Below are 7,520 nucleotides of genomic sequence, written 5' to 3'. Positions count from 1 at the left end.
CCATATTCAAGGCTACTCTACAATGTCGATTTTACACCTGTGTGATGACAGGAAGTTATCAGCTTGAGCAGGCAGTGATGGGTGCATGTACATTGTTAATGCTTGCAGGTTCTTTATGGGGCTCTCCTTCGAATAGTACTTTTCTGGAGTTGAGAACAAGCAGGCAGTTTGGTCATTTAACAGTAAATCTTGCAGTGGACGTTTGGACTGTGGAAGCCACATGCAGCTATTAGGGAAAGGAACATCCTGAAGCATTTACGGGGGACAGAATGCTGGTACAAGAATTTCCCACACCAGTGTGCAGACAATGTGTTTGGGCGAAGAGGCAGAAAAAATGCCTACCTCGACCTACCCGTTAGGCGCTTCTAGCCACGGAAGTGACAGGGGGGCGAGAGAAATCTTGGTCGGTGGGACAACATATTTTGGCAGTGTCGTAAATGCCCTTTGTGAATAGGGACAGCGGCCATAAAAATTCGCGAGTTTCCATGTTCTCTGTGGGCCGGACGCTATCGAGGGTGCTGTCAGCTGCAGAGTTTTTTGGGAGCTTCAAGCCTCCAAATCAATTTTAGAAGGAACACAACATTTATCGCGGCTCTGAAATGGTCTGTGTTGGGACACAAACGAACTTCTCTTAGTTTAACTGAGACCCTGGTTGGGCACGCTATAATATTCTGGCTGTCCAGATAATGATCTCCGTGAGAAATATGTTGTTTACTTTACAGCTAATCGGAAACTCAAAACATGCTGCTTAGAGTGGTCATGGGAAACAAACAAGTCAGGAGCACAACTTCTTCTCCTCTGTGCAGGAATTTTTGAGTCAGGGATTGGCCACTACTCCAGAAAAGACAAGAACATTGCTAACTTTGATTAGGATTGGCCGAGGGATAGAGCAGATGAGTTAAAGGGGAGACATGGAGCTCGTGGAGTCTTGTGATTAGCATGAAACCCTTGTGGGAGGACGACGGTTCAATCCCACGTCTGGTCATCCTGATTTAGGTTTTCCGTGGTTTCCCTAAATCGCTCCAGGCAAATGCCGGGATGGTTCCTCTGAAAGGGCACGGCCGATTTCCTTCCCCATCCTTCCCTAATCCGATCAGACCGATGACATCGCTGTTTGGTCTCTTCCCCCAAATAAATCCAATCCAATCCTTGTGGGGGCGACTGAGTGAGTGGTTTGGTGAATTTTACTGAGGTTTGATGGAAAGTGAGGAGAGGAGAGACTTGGTCTTCCGATTCAGACTCCAGTCTGGAATCGTCTTTTGATTCAGACTCCAGTCTGGAGTGGTCTTCCAATTCAGACTCTGGTCTAGAGTGATCTTCTGATGCAAACTCTGGTGTGTAGAGTATTCTGGTCTTGACCCTTGTTATGAGTGGGCTGCATTTGGGACACTTGTCCTGAGTGTGACTTCATACTGGCATTGGTCTTGACTAGAGAGCCTGCTGTGAGGTCTTAGCTGTACCAATAGTTCAGACCTCAGTCGTCTCGGACAACTTGCTGTGCCGAGGACAATCTTATTCGTGACAGGTCTGACGCCTTGACATTTGATCCCCTTGTGTGCACTGCTGTATAAGTGAGTCAAATTGTTCATGGTATACCCAGCAAACGGCAATGTCACACGCTGCTAGATGACGAGGTTTCAGGGCTCTATTAGAGGGAGACTGCGATCTGTGTAACAGATCGCCAGCAGCACTTTGCATATTTCGTGCCCGCGATAACGAATTGCAGGCGCTGCACATCACTGCTCTGTAGACTATTGAACCAAGACCGTTACTTGAGACAACGCTACACGTCGAGAAGAGGGTACAATATTGCTCCTCCAGCTTGTCAGGGCAAACAGAATCACAGACTCACTGCTTGTTCTCAGATACACAAACGTAGTATAACTTCTGTGTGGAATAAATCCATCAAAGTCTATCCAGCATTAGAGAATTTCAGACAGCGTTATCCATGTTTTGAGGCTGAGTAAATAGTTTCATCAGACTAACGTTAATATTTGCCCTTCAGTCACCACCCAGTGGCGGTTAACTATTTTGTTGCGTCTATCTGTGTTGCCAACAGTTCATGAATTATTTGTCATCATGCTTAACAAGTATTGTCTATTCTATTTTATAATCAATAAACTTGTGCCATATACAATTTTGTCATATGATGACATATTTGGAGACAGTGGCTGTTATTTGATGACAAATGTTCATTGTGTTGAGACAGCAACCAACCACAAATTTATTTTCAGTTCCTTTATTCAAAGGGTACTGTTACCGGTTTCGAACAGTTATGATTCATCTTCAGACGGTTTTCATGTTTTCATTACAACGTATTTTATAGATTAATAGTCCTAAAATGTAAATAATGCATAACTATGAGCACGCCACATAGATGGTTGCGTTACAGATTTTCATTAGATGTGACTTACGTGAAATGTCGGTTTGGAGTGTTTGATTTCATTGCATTCGTCCAACATACGTGAATACATTCCCACTGCATTCTTATCGTTGAACAAGTATTTTTTTTTCTCGCTGTACACTTTAGATTTGTAACAGAAAAGATTTCTAGCACACACCACATGTTTTGATACAACACAAAGTGCTTGCAAACATATGGTTGTAACCACTTTGTATTGTATCAAAACATATGTTTGTAAGCACTTTGTATTGTATCTAAACATGTAGTGTGTGCTACAAATCTTTTCAAACATATGTTTGTAAGCACTCTGTATTGTTTCATATCATGTGGTGTGTGCTAGAAATCTTTTCTGTGACAAATCTAAAGTGTTCAGCGAGAAAAAATTTAATTGTTCAACGATAAGAATGCAGTGGGAATACATTCACGTCTATTGGGCGAATGTAATGAAAACAAACACTCCAAATCGACATTTCACGTAAGTCGCATCCAATGAAAATCTGTAAGGCAACCATCTATGTGGCGTGCTCATAGTTATCATTATTTACATGTTAGGACAATTAATCTATAAAATACGTTGTAATGAAAGCATAAAAAACGTCTGAAGATTAATCATAACGATTCTAAACCGGTAACGGTACCCTTTGAATAAAGAAACTGAAAATAAATTTGTGGCTGGTTGCTGTCTCAACACCATCAACTCTTGTGCCATAATTTTTATAAAGTTCAATCCCATGTTGATATATTAATCATCCATCAACAATTGACTACAATAATGACGGGACCACCATTTCGTTAATATTACTTCACCATTCAAGTTCGTTTAGATTCTGACAAGAGTGATAACCTTTAATGCAGGCTGACAGCAACAAACACAGTCAAAGGGCATAATCAATTTAGCAGGCAAACGGGCCAGTTAGTCGAGTGGAAGGCTTATTAGTCAAAGTGACTGCAGTCAGTGCATACACTCAGAGTTGCCTGTAGCCTTCCAAATCATACCGCAGGTCCAGTGTAGTCTTGCAAACTTAATAGGCTACTTGAAAATCAACTTCAGTACACGTTGGAAATATTTGATAAGATACTGAGCTCGTCAGGGCCTTCGCCTATTACTTATGGTTGGAAGACTTGGGCATTTCAATTGAGTAATTTACTTCAATTTAATTCTATTAGAGCTACTGATAGCCTTGGGAGAGCCAGCCATGACAAAACTCTTCCATTTGGTGAGCAAGATGTATAACACAGGCGAAATACCCTCCGACTTCAAGAACAGTATAATAACCCCGATTCCAAAGAAATTAGGTGCTGACAAGTGTGAAAATTACCGAACTATCAGTTTAATAAGTCACGGCTGCAAACTACTACCATGAATCCTTTACAGGAGACTGGAAAAACTGGTATGTGCAGACTCTAGTGTTATATATTTTGCTATTCACACACATTTAATCAAATATAACAGTAATGATGATCACGTCTGGCAATGTTTGCCGACAAGATAAAGAATGCAATCTATAACACTAGACTGTGTACTCACGGCAGTTCTGCTTTGCCGTTTTTGGTACGACTTGGAAAGAGAGAAAAATTAATGGATGATCGCCGATGCGTCGGTTCTCGATTGTTTTCAGGAGACGTAAGGTTTGATTACGCGAAGGTGGTTTCGTGACTGATCTTTGACCCGGATTGCCTTCACGCAATCAGAATCTTCGATGAAAATACATAAGGGACCTATTTTAATAATTAAAAAAATGGAAATGAATGCAAAACAGTGAAATTTTGTAAAAAGTTATCAGATTGGAAATTTAATACATTAATGTCCTCCCGAATACAATCGAGATGCCGCGATGAAGAGCGAACCTGTAACAAAGCTTATACAGGGTGGTCCATTGATCGTGAACGGGCCAAATATCTCACGAAATAAGCGTCAAACGAAAAAACTACAAAGAACAAAACTCGTCTAGCTTGAAAGGGGAAACCAGATGGCGCTATGGTTGGCCCGCTCCCTTAGGTCAAACGGATATAAAATGCGGTTTTTTAAATAGGAAACCCATTTTTATTACATATTCGTGTAGTACATAAAGACATATGAATGTTTTAGTTGGACCACTTTTTTCGCTTTGTGATAGATGGCGCTGCAATAGTCACAAACTTATGGCTCACAATTTTAGACAAACAGTTGGTAACAGGTAGGTTTTTTAAATTAGAATACAGAACGTAGGTACGTTTGAACATTTTATTTCGGTTGTTCCAGTGTGATACATGTACCTTTGTGAACTTATCATTTCTGAGAACGCATGCTGTTACAGCGTGATTACCTGTAAATCCCACATTAATGCAATAAATGCTCAAAATGATGTCCGTCAACCTAAATGCATTTGGGAATACGTGTAACGACATTCCTCTTAACAGCGAGTAGTTCGCCTTCCGTAATGTTCGCACTTGCATTGCCAATGCGCTGACGCATGTTGTTAGGCGTTGTCGGTGGATCACGATAGCAAATATCCTTCACCTTTCTCCACAGAAAGAAATCCGGGGACGTCAGATCCGGTGAACGTGCTTCGACGACCAATCCACCTGTCATGAGATATGCTATTCGATACCGCTTCAGCCGCATGCGAGCTTCCAACATCCATCATGTTGGAAGTGCATCGCCATTCTGCCATGCAGTGAAACATCTTGTAGTAACATCGGTAAAACGTTACGTAGGAAATCAGCATACATTGCACCATTTAGATTTACATCGATAAAATGGGGGCCAATTATCCTTCCTCCCATAATGCCGCACCATACATTAACCCGCCAAGGTCACTGATGTTCCAGTTGTCGCAGCCATCGTGGATTTTCCGTTGCCCAATAGTGCATATTATGCCGGTTTACGTTACTGCTGTTGGTGAATGACGCTTCGTCGCTAAATAGAACGCGTGCAAAAAATCTGTCATCGTCCCGTAATTTCTCTTGTGCCCAGTGGCAGAACTGTACACGACGTTCAAAGTCGTCGCCATGCAATTCCTGATGCATCGAAATATGGTACGGGTGCAATCGATGGTGATGTAGCCGACGTTTTTGAGATTCCCGATTCTCGCGCAATTTGTCTACTACTGATGTGCGGATTAGCCGCGACAGCAGCTGAAACACCTACTTGGGCATTATCATTTGTTGCAGGTCGTGGTTGACGTTTCACATGTGGCTGAACGCTTCCTGTTTCCTTAAATAACGTAACTATCCGGCGAACGGTCCGGACACTTGGATGATGTCCTCCAGGATACCAAGCAGCATACATAGCACACGCCCGTTGGGCATTTTGATCACAATAGCCTTACATCAACACGATATCGACATTTTCCGCAATTGGTAAACGGTCCATTGTACACGGGTAATGTATCACGAAGCAAATACCGTTCGCACTGGCGGAAAGTTACGTGAGGCCACCTACTTATACGTTTGTGACTATTACAGCGCCATCTATCACAAAGCGAAAAAAGTGGTCCAACTAAAACATTCATATTTATTTACGTACTACACTAATATGTAATAAAAAAATAGGGGTTCCTAGTTTAAAAAAAACGCAGTTGATATCCGTTTGACCTATGGCAGCGCCTTCTAGCGGGCCAACCATAGCGCCATCTGGTTTCCCCCTTCAAGCTAGACGAGTTTCGTTCTTCGTATTTTTTTCGTTTGATGCTTATTTCGTATGATATTTGGCCCGGGCACTATCAGTGGGCCCTCGTGTATACATTGATAAATCATGGGGAGTTTCAAGAAAAGAATAACCAGAGATTTTCAGTCAAGTGAAGCTAAATATACTCGTACAAAACTTACATTTTTATGTTTCTCTCATACTTGGAGAAGTTCAACAATCGCTGCTTTTGTCTGTCCGAGATTTCTCAAAAAGTGAATGTTCTGGCGTGCGCGTAAGTAGTTTTTAGCGTCACACCGTTTACCGAAGCGTTTTGCTTGGTGATTACATGGTTTTTGACACTAAATAAAATATAACTTGTAGCGGTGCTACACAACACGTCTTAACAAGTCACCGACCAAACGTAAAAAGGTAATGAAGTCTCTAACACATTTCTTAACAAATGATGGATTGTTCTTTCAAATGTTTCACAGCTTATTGCTATCGAGCGCTGTGGCAATGATTTAAATATTGCGCCCAGCGGTCATGGTGTTTATTTGAAATATTTTAACGCTGGACGCGCGTCTTGGTGTAGACGCACATTATAAAGTATTTCGTCTCTTTACACATGCGCTGAGATGCTTAATATCTTTACGAACGACAGCCCGATGGCTGTTCCTTTCTTTTATGATAAATATGTCGTTAGCAAAGTATCTGAAAGCCAATAATATTACATTGCTTCCCGCATGAGGAGCGGCGACTCCGCGAGGATCATCGCGACTCACGCGTAGTCGGCCGGCCGCTGTGGCCGAGCGGTTCTAGGCGCTTCAGTCTGGAACCGCGCGACCGCTACAGTCGCAGGATCGAATTCTGCCCGTGGATGTTTGTGATGTCCTTAGGTTAGTTAGGTTTAAGTAGTTCTAAGTTGTAGGGGACAGATGACCTCAGCTGTCCCATAGTGCTCAGAGCCATTTGAACCACGCGTAGTCGTAATATTATTGCTTTCGTGAAACAAGTTAGGATTATTCATCGAAATTCTTTATAATAAATCTCACATGTATACATTAAACAAAGTAGTTGACATAAGGAATAAAAGGTAAATATATTCGTACACTCTGTAAGAGACAGTGAAATTTGGACAAAGGTACACATACATAGGTATATTATACAGGGCATAACAAATATTAAAAATAATAAAGAAATAAATTATTTGACTTCACAGGAAGTCTTGGTGCATTGTGCGCTCTTGGAAAAATACATTACAGAGAATTGACATTCTTGTTCTACGGTGACTTTTACAGGAACATTTTTGTCGTGGTTTCGACGAAGATTTATTGCGGTAAACACGTAGCACTTTACTGATTTATGTCTTTGCATGACCTAATCAGAAAAAGATTTCACTACACTTGGGTAGGTATGACTTGCACTGGGTGTGGCAGAAATTCTGGTAAAAATTGATACCACTGCACATGAGTGGGGAAATTGATTGCACTTTCATAATGGAGGAAA

Source organism: Schistocerca cancellata, chromosome 8 (genome assembly GCF_023864275.1).
Source record: "Schistocerca cancellata isolate TAMUIC-IGC-003103 chromosome 8, iqSchCanc2.1, whole genome shotgun sequence".
Classification (NCBI taxonomy): domain Eukaryota; kingdom Metazoa; phylum Arthropoda; class Insecta; order Orthoptera; family Acrididae; genus Schistocerca; species Schistocerca cancellata.
Note: the sequence above shows the minus strand (reverse complement) of the source record.